The sequence below is a fragment of the Stenella coeruleoalba genome (genome assembly GCF_951394435.1).
Source record: "Stenella coeruleoalba genome assembly, chromosome: 9".
NCBI classification, from domain to species: Eukaryota; Metazoa; Chordata; class Mammalia; order Artiodactyla; family Delphinidae; genus Stenella; species Stenella coeruleoalba.
Window position 1 is genome coordinate 6,476,049 of NC_137155.1, and position 14,613 is coordinate 6,490,661.

Below are 14,613 nucleotides of genomic sequence, written 5' to 3' on the forward strand. Positions count from 1 at the left end.
TCAAAAGTCCCACGCGGACTGCCGTGACCCCTGGTGGCCTGGAGGAGGGGCGCTGGAGGGAGAGTCAAAGCCTGGACTGGGGGGAGGAGGATGCTTGCAACTCAGGGAGGGACCCCGGAATCCCAGAATCGCAGGGGAGGGCCTGGGTGTTCTTGAGCTGGGTAGGGGACTCTTAGCGATGGGTGGGCCCAGGATGAGAAACAATCCTTTCTTGGTCCAAAGACTCTGCACTGCACCGCAGCACGTCATCAGAAAACAGGAACTCAAAGCAGCACAGGGTTCAAGGGACACCTGCTCGTGCACTGGACACCACGGACCTTCCTTCCCGCGTGAGGGTGGGTTTGAGGGAAGGAATGACAGAGGCCCTCTCGATGACTAAAGCCCCCCTCCATCCCCCGCCAGGCCTCAGGCCACTCCCGGCCCATGCCTTACTGGTGCCACCATGTGCCTGGTACCTCCACCAAGGCGCCAACCTGCACTGGGCTTCAGTCCCTTCAGTTCCAACAGGGAACAAGGACGACCTGACAGAATCGTAGCCAGGACAATGGGACAGCAACTGACAGTGTCGCCTGCAGCTCCCTTTCCAAAGAAAAGGAGTATTATTGACTATTTTAATGTTCTAGATAGCCACCAAGCAGGTCAGAAGGGCTGGAGCTGGTTCCGCATGGCGGGACCCAGGGACCGGGCTTGGCTGAGCCAAGTGGGTGTCAGGAGCAGGGACCGGGGCCTCAGAGCCAGCTCCGGGCCCTGCCCGGTCCCCCAGCAGCACTGTGGCCTCAGCAGGATGCATCCATCCACCGAGTGCCGGGCTGTCGTGGGACCCGGAGGAGAGCACGCCCGGCGCCCAGGCAACCCTGACGTTCCCGGAGTCTCTACGGCATCCCCAGAATCTGCCTCTCCCCTGGTCCTAGACTGTGCCACCACCTCCCATTTACTATGACCCGTGAAGTGCCGCAACTAAGACCTGACGCAGCCAAATAAATAAATAAATATATTTTTTTAAAAAGCTGAAAGATTTTCCTCTAAATTCAGGAACAAGACAAGGATGCCCACTCTCACTACTTCTATTTAACATAGCATTGGAGGTCCTAGCCACAGCAATAAGACAAGAAAAAGAAATAAAAGGCATCCAAATTGGAAGGGTAGAGGTAAAACTGTCATTATTTGCAGATGACATGATACTTTATATAAAAACCCTAAAGTTTCCACCCAAAAACAATTAGAATAAATAAATGAAATCAGCAAAGTTGCAGGATACAAGACTAATATGCAGAAATTTGCTGCATTTCTATACAATAACAATGAACTACCAAAAAGAGAAAGTAAAAAAAAAAAAAAATACCAGAAAGAATAAAATACCTAGGAATAAACTTAACCAAAGAGGCGAAAGACCTATACTCTGTAAACTGTCAAACACTGAGGAAGGAAACTGAACGTGATACAAAGAAATGGAAAGATATCCTGTGCTCTTGGAATGGAAAAATTAATATTGTTAAAATTACTACTGTGTACTACACAAAGCTATCTACAGATTTAACTCAGTCCCTACCAAAATATGACATTTTTCACAGAACTAAAATAAATAATCCTAAAATTTATATGAAACCATAAAAGACCCTGAATTTCCAAAGCAATCCTGAGGAAAAAAGAACAAATGATATGACCGATAAGGAGTTAATATCCAACATACAAAAATAGCTCTTACAACTCAACATCCAAAAAAAAAAACTCAATTAAAAAATGGGGGGCTTCCCTGATGGCACAGTGGTTGAGAGTCCGCCTGCCGATGCAGGGGACACGGGTTCGTGCCCTGGTCTGGGAAAATCCAATGTGCCACGGAGCGGCTGGGCCCGTGAGCCATGGCCGCTGAGCCTGCACGTCCGGAGCCTGTGCTCCACAACGGGAGAGGCCACAACAGTGAGAAGCCCGTGTACCGCAAAAAAAAAAGGCAAAAGAATTGAATAGACATTTTTCCAAAGAGGGAAGGCTAATGGCCAACAGGCACATGAAAAGATGTTCAACATTGCTAACAAACTGCAAATCAAATCCAGCAACATTTAAAAGGGATTATATACAATGATCCAGTGGAATTTGTCACAGCAATGCAAGGTTAGTTTAACATATGAAAATCATTCAATATAATAGATCATATTAATAGAATGAAGGACAAAGTCCACATGATCATCTCAATCGATTCAGAAAAAGCATTAGACAAAATATAACACTCTTTCATGATAAAACTATCCAACAAACTAGGAATAGATGGTACTTCTTCAACCTGATAACGACCATCTATGAAAAACACAGTTAATATCACACTTAATGATGAAAGACCAGATGGTTTTCCCCTAAGATCAGGAACAAGACAAAGATGTCTGCTCTCACCACTTCCACTCAACATTGTATTGGAGGTGCTAGGAGGGCAATTAGGAAAGAAAAAGAAATAAAAGTCATAGAGACTGGAAAGGGTAAAATCCCTATTTATAGATGACATAATCTTGTATATAGAAAACCCTGATAAATCCACTAAGAAACTATTAATAAATGAGTTCAACACATGTATTAGTCAGAGTTCTCAAGAGAAACAAGACCAACGTGGGGGGGAGGGTGCAGAAGAGAGGAGAGGAGGAAGAGAGAGGACAGAACAAAGAGGAGAAAGATTGAGATTTATAAGAAATTGACTCACACGATTGTGGGGACTGGCAAGTCCAAAATCTGCAAGACAGGCCAGCAGGGAAGAGTTAATGTTTCAGTCTTGAGTCGAGGCAGTCTGGAAGCAGAATCCCTCCCCCCTTGAGAAACCTCAGTCCTTTTCTTTCAGGTGTTCAACTGACTCGATGAGGCAGTCCACATGATGGAGGGTAATCCACTTTACTCAGTCTACTGATTTAAATATTAATAACATCTTAAAAATATCTTCACAGCAACATCCAGACTGGTGTTTGACCAAACAACTGAGTACCAAAACCTAGCCAAGTTGACACAAAAATTTAACCATCACAGCAAGGTTAATATACAAAAGCCCATTTCCATACACTGGCAATGGACATTCCAAAAATGAAATTCAGAAAACAATTCCATTTATAGTAGTACCAAAAAGAATAAAATATTTAAGAATAAATTTTTAAAAGTAGTGCAAGAATCATACACTAAAAATTGTAAAACATTTTTAAAAGATATTAAAGATCTAAATAAGTAGAAAAATCCCCATGTACATGATTAGAAGACTCTAAGATGGCCACACTCCCCAAACTGATCTGCAGATTCAGTGTCAACCCTATCAAATTCCTAGCTGGAAATTTTGATAAGCTGATTCTAAATTTATATGAAAACTCAAGGGATCAAAAATTATCCAAAATAAATCTTGAAAAAGAAAAACAAAGTTGGAATAGTTACATTTCCCAATTTCAAAACTTACACTATAAGTTTACAGAAATCAAGAGAGTGTGATACCAGCATAAGGATAGAAATATAAATCAATGGAATAGAATTAAGAGTCAGAAATGAACCTTTACATTTATGGCTGATTTTCAATAAGGGTGCCAAGATAAAATGGGAAACAATAGTCTTTCCAATAAATATTGCTGGGACAACTGGATATTCACATAGAAAAGAATGAATTTGGACCCCCTATCTTACACCATACACAAAAATTAACTCTAAATGGATCATAAACATATATGTAAGAACAAAACTATAAAACTCTTAGAAGAAAATGACCCCGGGTTAGGCAACGGTTTCCTAGGTATGCCACCAAAAACGTGTGATGAAAAAAATATATAAATTAGACTTCATCAAAATTAAACCTTTTGTGCCCCAAATGATACCATCAAGAAAGTAAAAAGACAGCTCACAAAAAAAAGGAGAAAATATTTGTAAATCGTGTTATCTAAGAAGGGACTCTGATTCAGAATATATGAAGAACTCTTACAACTCAAGTAAGAGTTGTAAGTAACCCAACCGAAAATGGACAAAGGGTTTGAACAGACAATTCTCCGAAGAATATATACAAGGCCACATGAAATGATGTTTAATATCATTTAGTCTTTAAGGAAATGCAAAACAAAACCACTTCACGCCTCCTAGGACAGCTGGAATCAAAAAAGATAGATAATAACAAATGCAGATGAAGATGTGGAGAAACTGAAACCCCCATACACTGCTACTGAGAAGACAAAATTGAGCAGCCACTTTGGAAAACGGCGTAACAGTTTCTCAAAGGCCAAACATAAAGTTACCATACAATCCAGTAATTCCACTCCTGGTTATATACCCCAAAGAAATGAAAAGCATATGTCCACACAAAGGCTTGCAGGTGAACGTTCACAGCTGCGTTACTGATAACAGAGAAAAGGCAGAAACAACCCAGATTGTCTACAAACTGATGAATGTATGAATCATATGTGTTAGATCTATACAGGGGAATATTATTTGTCAATGAAAAGGAATAAAAGTATTTATGTGCTACAACGCGGATAAATAAAAAGGAATAGTGTGCTGACGTGCTACAACATGGATAAATCTTGAACACATAAAAGAAGGCAGGTGCAAACAACTACCTTATGCATAAGCCCATTTACACTGAATCTACAGAACAGGCAAATCTTCAGAGCCAGAAGAGAGATTAGTGGGTGGGGGGGGGGGTGGAATTAGGAGTGACTACTAACGGGTAAAAGGTTTCTTTCGGGAGTGACGAAAATGCTCTATAATTAAACTGTGGTAATGGTTGCACAACTCTGTAAATAAACTAAAAACCACTGGATTGTACACTTTACAGGGAGGGATTTATGGTAAGGGAATAATATTTCAATAAAGCTGTTAAAAATTTAAGAGAAAAAAGATTCAGACAAGAAGGAGGAAAGAGAAAAAAAAGTAAAGAGAAGGAAGAAGTTATCTGTGTTGTCTTTCCAAAGTCATAAGGAAAGCTCTGAACACATCCTTGGAATGACAGAGACCAACCTAAAATCGCAAGAGGGGTCACAAGTCCAAATGCCTTAGACATGTGTATCACGACTGCGGAACACCAAGCTTAGGAAACCAGAATATTTCATTAATCTTTTATTTGTTTGTTTATCTTTTATTTATTATACAGGCTGCTAGCAAACCTGTCTGACTTTTACCTTGAAGGGAGACGTTATTATACTAGACAGCAAACAAAACCCTACTCTCTGCTCCACAAGGACACGAGTTCTCTATTTTCCAAGGCTATTCGCCATACAAGTGTTACCGAGCAAAGGCTCGCCGCCTGACACGCACAGGAGCCAATATCCTGGTACTGGCTTTTGAGAAAAGAAAGAGCTTTATTGCAAGGTCGACCAGCAAGGAGACAGGAGGCAAGGCTCAAATCTCTCTCCCAATCCAGGCTTGGGACAAAGGAGTTAGGAACAAAGGAGTTAGGGGAATTTCAAACTTGGAAGTTGATTGGCTAGTCTTGAATCTGGCCATATAAGCTACTCATGCTGCTGGAAGCCAGATTCTCCCCCCATTGAAGGACTTCTCACTTCATAAAAGGCTCTGGTGGCAGCATTTTTTTTTTTTTTTTTTTTTTTGCCGTACGCGGGCCTCTCACTGCTGTGGCCTCTCCTGTTGCGGAGCACTGGCTCCGGATGTGCAGGCTCAGCGGCATGGCTCACGGGCCCAGCCGCTCCGCGGCACGTGGGATCTTCCCGGACCAGGGCACGAACCCGTGTCCCCTGCATCGGCAGGCGGACTCTCAACCACTGTGCCACCAGGGAAGCCCGTGGCGCATTTTTATTCTTTGAGTTCCGTAGACTGAAGGTTCTTGGTTCCAGGATCATGCTGGAGACACGGGTTCCCATCTTGCATATGCACAAGGCTGTCATTCTCTAGTCCCTGGATAAATTCTCATTTGGGTACGTTTTCAGTCTTGTCATCATCCCGACTCTTGCGTCTATGTTCCAGATTACTTACAGTTTTCCAAACACGTGGCTTTCGGAAATGAACACACTACTCCAGGTGTGGCTGACCAGCACAGAGTGAAACGGCCTATCACTTTCCTCTTCCCAACTTCTGGACTTCTATTAATGCAGTCTGAGCTCATTCTAGGGCTTCTGCTTTTTGTGGATTTTTTTGGCAGTCACTTCACAAACTGATGACTCACACTGAGATAACTTTTTAAGAAAGGCACGAAAAATCCAAAAGTCTACTTAATAGGAGATGCTGCAAAACTACATAGGCCACATTCTGCACTTGAGCAAGTGGGTATATGGATCAAGACCAGGACTTTTCCTAACTGCTACTTGTCACGATTCTTCTGAGTCCCGATTTCTGTTCCACAGCTCAGTGTAACATACAAGTGTGAGAACTGTGCCTTCTTTGAGTCATACTGCAGGATTGGCATGAGACATGATGCTTCCTTACAGCACCCTAGAGCAGGTGAGATCAAAGAGGGAGCCAGGACCTGAGACAACCTTTATCGAGAGAGTCAGAGGAGTAGACGGAGCCTCTGCAGAGAATGCTGTGCCTGGAGGGGCAAGCGAGGTACGGCCAGCCAAAGGATACGACCAACGTGGTCTTCAATCTGGCCACTGGTGCTAGGGTAGTGAAGACAGTGAAATCCTTTTCTGGGGGGTTACAATGGAAGGGGCTGAGAATCTGATGGGCAAAAAGCCATGGTCCAGGGCAGCTCTCCAAAGGGCTACAATTATTTGGAATGTGCAAAGAAAAGGCTTGGTCCCTGGAAGTAGATCTAGCAAGAACAGGACAAGAAGCACAATGGAAACCCAGTCCTAGCAAACAGGGCCTAAGGAGAGCTTCTGCTGGGCAAGGGCATGGGGGCAGGAATAGCACTTCCTGATGACCTGAGTCCAGGAGTGACAACCTGCTGATGGACCTGCCTGGACAGGACTGGTTTGGAGGCTGGGATGAAAGGGGGTGGTGCTGGGGATGAATCCAGCAGGAGACAGTTGCAAGTAACGGAAAAGGCAGAAACTGGGAAATGAGGTATCTGTGCCGTCGCTGAAGCCCCCAGTGAAAGCGCAGAAGAGGACTGGGCTAGGTAGGGTCCTAACACCCACTTGCAGCCACACCACTCTCATCCTCTTCACTGTGAATTCCCCTTCTATGTAGTTTTCTCCACTTCTTTCTAAAATCTCACTTCAGTGAGAGCAATTTCCCCTGTATTTTTTCCTGATGTTACTTGGCCCTTAAATAGGAAGATATGTCTTTAAATAATCAGGCATCAGGTATCAGTACTCAGCACTTACACCCTATTGCATTAGCATTTAACCTGCATTTTCCTCTTATCCAAAGGGATAATGTTTTTTAAAAAAATTAGGGGCTTCCCTGGTGGCACAGTGGTTGAGAATCTGCCTGCCAATGCAGGGGTCACGGGTTCGAGCCCTGGTCTGGGAAGATCCCACATGCCGCGGAGCAACTAGGCCCGTGAGCCACAACTACTGAGCCTGCGCGTCTGGAGCCTGTGCTCCGCAACAAGAGAGGCCGCGACAGTGAAAGGCCCGCGCACCGCGATGAAGAGTGGCCCCCGCTCACCGCAACTAGAGAAAGCCCTCGCGCAGAAACGAAGATCCAACACAGCCAAAAACAAATAAATAAATAAATAAATTTATATTAAAAAAAATTCTCTTCACAAGGAAAAAATCTTTAAAAAAAAAAATTATATGCCTTGCTAAATTTCAGTAGCAACGTTGACCACTTTGCCAATCTCTCAATTTTATAACTGGATCAAAAAAGGAAATGAAGCTACTTCAGTATAGTTTTTAATTGAACCTACTGCCAAATTCTAGTCACCTCTTGCATAGTATAGACAAGCAATTCATTTGCTAACCTATTCTACAGGACTACAGTCTATAGAATGTAGGATGTACCTTCTTTCCCTTGGAGAAAATGGAAGCACCTCTTCATCTTTGTTCTTCTTACATACTCCAAATACCTGTGATGTGGTGAGTTCAGCTGCTCTGAAGTTCCTTTGGCTCAGACCTATAGAACAAGCAGATAATCTCTCAGTAGAGCTCACCAACCACCAACCATATGTGGTCGGACATATCCAGACCACAGCTGTATTTGATTCACTCAAACAGGTTTTAAAAACTATGAATTAGTTGCCAATGTTGAACATTGAAGACGTCATATAAAATCAGGATTCCTGACCTCTCTTGAAAATTTGGAAGCTATGACACCCCTGGGCCCTCATTTCCACATGGTACATCAGGTGTCTTGGGGTAGCACGTGTTTCTAGTTTGCCTCTCCACCTGGCCCACCTGCTCCTCCATATTGGCTTGCTGGCCCCTTCTGGTGTGGCGTTTGTGATCCCTGATTTAGAGTTTCAACATTCACCCTGGACTCGGTTTCCCCCTTCCAGTTACAACCTTCCTATCTGAGGTTAATACTCCCCAGATGAGTACTAAGATGCAAAATTTGAGTTGAGAGCAACGGCAAACACCAACATAGCACCTGCCAGGCACCACAGACACTGAACTATTAGTTCATGTCACACTCAAGACAACCCTGTATGGAAAGTGCTATCATCCCCACCCGCCCTTACAGGTGGAGACACTGAGTCTCAGAGCTCTTAGTCAACGGCCATGTCTACATCTTCTGCTCAACTAACCCTTACACTATGGATGTTTTCTGCCCTGAACCTAATATTCAGACTGGTTTTTTTTTCTTGACCTCAACATTTTGGGCTTAGCCTCAGCGTATCTGGGGGTTAGGGTGCTAGCCCTCCAGACACTATTCGTCCAGCTCTGTGATACTTCAGTCTCCCTTCTCTCATGTTCTGTGTTTGCCCACTTCTAAACTGGAGCTCATCTGAGTTTGACTCCCGCCATGTCTTCTTGGCTCAGGAAACAGGAATCTGTTAAACAAATGAAGTCATTGTTTTGGATACACCACTAAGAATGCTTAACAATAAAACTGTCTGATAGAACTGTGTGTAAATGGCCTGGGAAAATGAAGCGTGGATGAGCATGGTAATTATTCCTTATGAGTCAGGGAAGTTTTAAATTTACTTTCTGAAGTCAGAGGGTTAGAGGGTCACCACTGCAATCTGGTGAGTAAGTGGTTTCAGCCCTTTTCACTTGTCATTGTAAATAAACCTGAAACTGAAGGGAAGTGAAGAAACACGTTTCAGAAGAGCATGGTGTCTTTGACCTGAATTACTAGGGCAGGAACTGCACACAGACTCCTAAAACCTCACCCAGTAAAGCAGGAGAGCATTTAGATTCAAGGACATTCACGCACTCAGTAATTCATCAGGTATGTATTAAGTGCCTACTGTATGCCGGAAACTGTGCTGGGTGGGTACCAACAGTTTCATCCAATCGTTAATACCCTTTTGTGGGCCTACTACGTGCAAGCACCACATTGGGCTCTGGGATGTAGCCCAAACTCTGGAGCTTATGTATTAGCAGAAGAGCCAGACTTTCAACAACCAATTACACAAAGTAGTTAATTATAAGTGCTGCAAAAAGAAAACGCAGTATGCTCCCCAACTTAGATGTTCCCGAAGATCTAGTTCCCGACAACTAGTCTGGGAAGCAAGGAAAACCCCCCTGGTGAGGTAAGGTTTGAGCTGAAATCTGCAGGAGTTGGAAGAATAGTGAAGTGAAGTAAGAGAAAAGGGAATAGAAAGTGCGAAGGACCTAAGGAGCGAAGGAGCCCTTGACTTCAAGGGACTGAAAAAGGCCAGTAGCAGCACACGTGGAGCACAAGAAGTGAGAGGAGAGGCACGGAGTGGGACCAGTGACCTGGGCAACGATCACGCCAGCTACAGCTGGTGGACCATGTTAAGAATTTTGAGATTTATCCTAAAAGCCCTGGAAAACCAGTAGAATTTTAAGCAGGATGGTGATAGGATCAAATTAGCATTCCTAAAGTTCAGCATGCCATTATGTGAGGGAAGGCCAGAGGCGGGGAAGAGCAGGTGCCGTGGGTCAGTGATCAGGCTAACTCAGTGGGCAGGCAAGGAGTGCAGGGTTAGGGACTTCCCTGGTGGCTCAGTGGTTAAGCATCCGCCTGCCAATGCAGGAGACACGGGTTTGATCCATGGTCCAGGAAGATCCCACATGCCGTGGAGAAACTAAGCCCACGCGCCACAACTACTGAGCCTGCATTCTAGAGCCCGTGAGCCACAACTACTGAGCCCGTGCACCACAACTACTGAGCCTGCGCTCTAGACCCCAGGAGCCACAACTATTGAGCTCATGCACCACAATGACTGAGCTTGTGCTCTAGAGCCTGAGCTCGGCGACAAGAGAAGCCACCTTAATGAGAAGCCCACACACCGCAATGAAGAGTAGCCCCCACTCACTGCAACTAGAGAAAGCCTGCGTACCACAACAAAGACCCAACGCAGCCAAAAATAAATAAATTAATTAATTAATTTTAAAAAAAAAGAAGTGCAGGGTTAGTGCTGAGTTTCTCAGCAGCAGCACCACTGGCATTCTACACTAGATGCTTCTCTGCTGTGGGGCTGTCCTGAGCATTGCAGGACGTTTGGCAGCAACCCCGGCCTCCATCCACTAGGTGCCAGTAGCACCCTCCCTTAGTCATGACAATCAAAAATGTCCCAACATTGTCAAATGTCCCTTGGGGAGGAAAGTCACACACAGTTGAGAACCACTGGTTTAGACTAAAGTGGTGACAAGGGAGGTGAAGAAATGTGGAGAGATTCAAGATGTACCTTGGAGCTGAATCAAAAGTAATTAATGATGGATGCATTAAAAAGAATAAAATACCTAGGAATAAACCTACCCAAGGGGGTAAAAGACCTGTACTCGGAAAACTACAAGACACTGATGAAAGAAATTAAAGATGACACAAACAGATGGAAAGATATACTGTGTTCCTGGATTGGAAGAATCAGTGTTGTTAAAATGACCATACTACTCAATGCAATCTATGGATTCAATGCGATCCCTATCAAATTACCAATGGCATTTTTCACAGAACTAGAAAAAATCATTCTAAAATTTGTATGGAACCACAAAGGACCCCGAAGAGCCAAAACAAACTTGAGAAAGAAGAACAGAGTTGAAGGAATCACGCGTCCTGACTTCAGACTATACTATAAAGCTAAAGTAAACAAAACAGTATGGTACTGGCACCAAAAAAAGACACATAGATCAATGGAACAGAATAGAGAGCCCAGAAATAAACCCACACACCTATGGTCAATTAATCTATAACAAAGGCAAGAATATACAATGGAAAAAAGTCTTCAACAAGTAGTGCTGGGAAAACTGGACAGCTACATTAAAAAAAATGAGATTAGAACATTCCCTCACACCATATACAAAAATAAGCTCAAAATGTATTAAAGACCTAAATGTAAGACCTGAAACCATAAAACGCCTAGAACAGAACGTGAGCAGAAAACTCTTTGACATAAATCGTAGCAATATTTTTTGCATCTGTATCCAAAGGCAAAAGAAATAAAAGCAAAAATAAACAAATGGGACCTAATTAAACTTAAAAGCTTCTGCCCAGCAAAGGAAACCATCAACAAAATGAAAAGACAACGTATGAAATGGGAGAAAATGTTTGCAAATGATATGACCAACAAGGGGTTAATATCCAACATATATAAACAGTTCATACAACTCAGTATCAATTAAAAAAAAACAAACAATTAAAAGATGGCAGAAGACCTAAACAGACATTTTTCCAAAGAAGACATACAGATGGCTAACAGGAACATGGAAAGATGCTCAACATCCCTAATTATTAGAGAAATGTAAATCAAAACCTCAATGAGATATCACCTCACACCCATCAGAGTGGCTATCATCAAAAAGAACACAAATAAAAAATGTTGGTGAGGATGTGGAGAAAAGGGAATCCTCATTCATTGTTGGTGGAAAAGTAAATTCCAGCCACTGGGGAAAACAGTATGGAGGTCTCTCAAAAAACTTAAAATAGAACTACCGTATGACCCAGAAACCCAGAAACCCAGAAATTCCACTAGGGTATATATCCAAAAAACCCAAACTACTAATTAGAAATGATATACGCACCCCAATGTTCATAGCAGCATTATTTACAATTGCCAAGATATGAAAGCAACCTAAGTGTCTATCAACATATGAATGGATGTGGTATATATACCACATCATACATATATATATATATATATATACACACACACACACACACACACACACACATATACATACACAACGTACATGTTGCCATCTGCAGCAACTTGGATGGAACTGGAGGGCATTATGCTAAGTGAAATAAGTCAGACAGAGAAAGACAAATACTGTATGATATCATGTATACTGGAATCTAAAAAGTACAAAAAGCTAGTGAATATAACAAAAAAGAAGCAAAGTCACAGATATAGAGAACAAACTAGTGGTTAACAGTAGGGGGAGGGAAGGGGGAAGGGGCAATATAGGAGTAGAGGATTAAGAGATACAGATTATTATGTATAAAATAAGCTACAAGGATATACTGAACCACATGGGCAATACAGCCAATATTTTATAACTATAGAGTGTAACCTTTAAAAATTGTACACCTGGGGCTTCCCTGGTGGCGCAGTGGTTGAGAGTCCGCCTGTCGATGCAGGGGACACGGGTTCGTGCCCCGGTCCTGGAAGATCCCGCATGCCGCGGAGCAGCTGGGCCCGTGAGCCATGGCCACTGAACCTGCGCGTCCAGAGCCTGTGCTCCGCAACGGGAGAGGCCAGAACAGTGAGAGGCCCGCGTACCGCAAAAAAAAACAAACAAACAAAAACAACTGTACACCTGTAACTTACATAATATTGTACATCAACTATACTTCAATAAAAACAATAAATAATAATTAAAAAGAACTAGAAAAAAAGAAATTAATGATGGGTTTGAAAATGGACAGAGCACGGGGTCAGGGATGACTCTAACTTAAGCTACCAGTGGACGGCATGGCACCCACTGATAGAAAATATGCAGACCAGGAAAAGAGAAAGGGTTCCATTTTGGGGTATGCGGAATGTACAGTGCCTCTTAAGACCTGCAAGGAATGCAAAGAAAAACAAACAAACAAAAAGTGCCTGTCTTCCAGCAGTTTAGAATCTAGAGAGACTGACAAATACGTTAATGAGTGTAGCGCACCAGGTCAAACACTGTGTTAGCTGTGCTCACGTGCGTGGCCGGGAGTGAGGCACACACAGACGCAACCAGATGTAACTGGAGAGGGAGGCCAAGGGTGGCTTCTTAAAGAAAAGAACCTCAGGGTGGCTTTTTTTTTTTTTTTGCGGTATGCGGGCCTCTCACCGTTGTGGCCTCTCCCGCTGCGGAGCACAGGCTCCGGACGCGCAGCCGAGCGGCATATGGGATCCTCCCAAACCGGAGCACGAACCCGTATCGGCAGGCGGACTCTCAACCACTGCGCCACTACGGAAGCCCCTCAGGGTGGCTTTTAAAGGCTGGGTTTAAAGAAACTGCTTAGAGACAGAGAAGGGAAGAGGAAAGCAAATGTGAACAATCTGTGCAGCAGCGAGCAGCCTAATGAACCCAGACAAGGTGCAGAGCCGCTGAAATGAGGGCCTCTGCTAAGAGAGTGAAACTGTAGACGGGGTGAGTCTGAGTCGTCTCCTGAGGTCCATTCCTCAAGACCTCAGACCGACTGGCCGTAGGGACGAGAGGATGGGCTGCTCCAGCATGACCTCCAGCTGGCGCAGCGGGTAACACCACCAGGACATGTGCAATATGGGGCCACTCCCCTTGACAGAGACTTCAGGGTGAGAACTAGATTTCGTGGGAGATATTTGTGTCAGTTTAGGAAAGGCGAGTTTGAGGTGTGGGAGGGAGACAGGCAAGCGGCAGCAGCCTCTAGCGCACTGACCCCAGGCTCCTAGACCCCTGGCCTGTTTCAGAGCGAAGTCGGGCCCCAGCAGTGGTCCTTCCAACAATCGTCCTCCCCCACCACTCCCCACGCCTCCCCCGGGTTCTGAGCCGGGTGCTGCCTACATCTCACCATGTCCACCGCCGCCCTGGTACACCTCGGACTTCCAGTCTCCATGTGTAAGCAGCCAGGGTCCGAGCGGGGAGGCGGAGGGTCTGCGCGACGCGGAAACTGGGAGCAGGGTCGCTTCCGGCGCCAGCGCCGGGGCCTCCCCTGGAGCCGCTTCCGGCCGGCGCCGCGGGGCGGGGCTGCACCCGGAAGGATGCTGAGCCTCTACCTAGCTGCTCACGCAGCCCGCCCAGGCCCCGTCTTCCGTGGACATTTAGTGCAGGTTTCCGGGACTTCCGCTGAGCTGAACTGCAAGCTCCATGGCGTCGACCCCGTTCTGTGAGGCTCTGGGAACTCCTTACGCTGCAGACATTGCTCAGGGCGTTTCAAGGGATGAAATAAATTGGTAAAATGCGGCAAGCTGGCAACGTGTATGAAATGGAGATGAAAATAGGTCAATTTGAAAACTTATTTTAAAAATTTCTAAGAAGGCTTCCCTGGTGGTGCAGTGGTTGGGAGTCCGCCTGCTGATGCAGGGGGCACAGCCCGGTCTGGGAGGGTCCCACATGCCGCGGAGCGGCTGGGCCCGTGAGCCATGGCCGCTGAGCCTGCGCGTACGTAGCCTGTGCTCCGCAACGGGAGAGGCCACAGCAGTGAGAGGCCCGCGTACCGAAAAAAAATTCTAAGAAGAAA

At 44.7% G+C, this 14,613-nt stretch overlaps 1 long non-coding RNA gene across 2 annotated transcripts in view; it reads right to left on the reverse strand.

Annotated features, from left to right (window-relative positions):
• LOC307192023 overlaps positions 1-14,077 on the reverse strand; it is a 74,155-nt gene extending 60,078 nt beyond the window's left edge. For both annotated transcript variants that reach the window (XR_013829916.1, XR_013829917.1), the window contains exons 1-2: positions 13,945-14,077; positions 7,848-7,959 (exon numbers count right to left, since the gene is read on the reverse strand). This is a non-coding gene — a long non-coding RNA (uncharacterized lncRNA). The remainder of the gene's footprint in view (positions 1-7,847; positions 7,960-13,944) is intronic.
• Between the last annotated feature and the right edge of the window lie 536 nt (positions 14,078-14,613).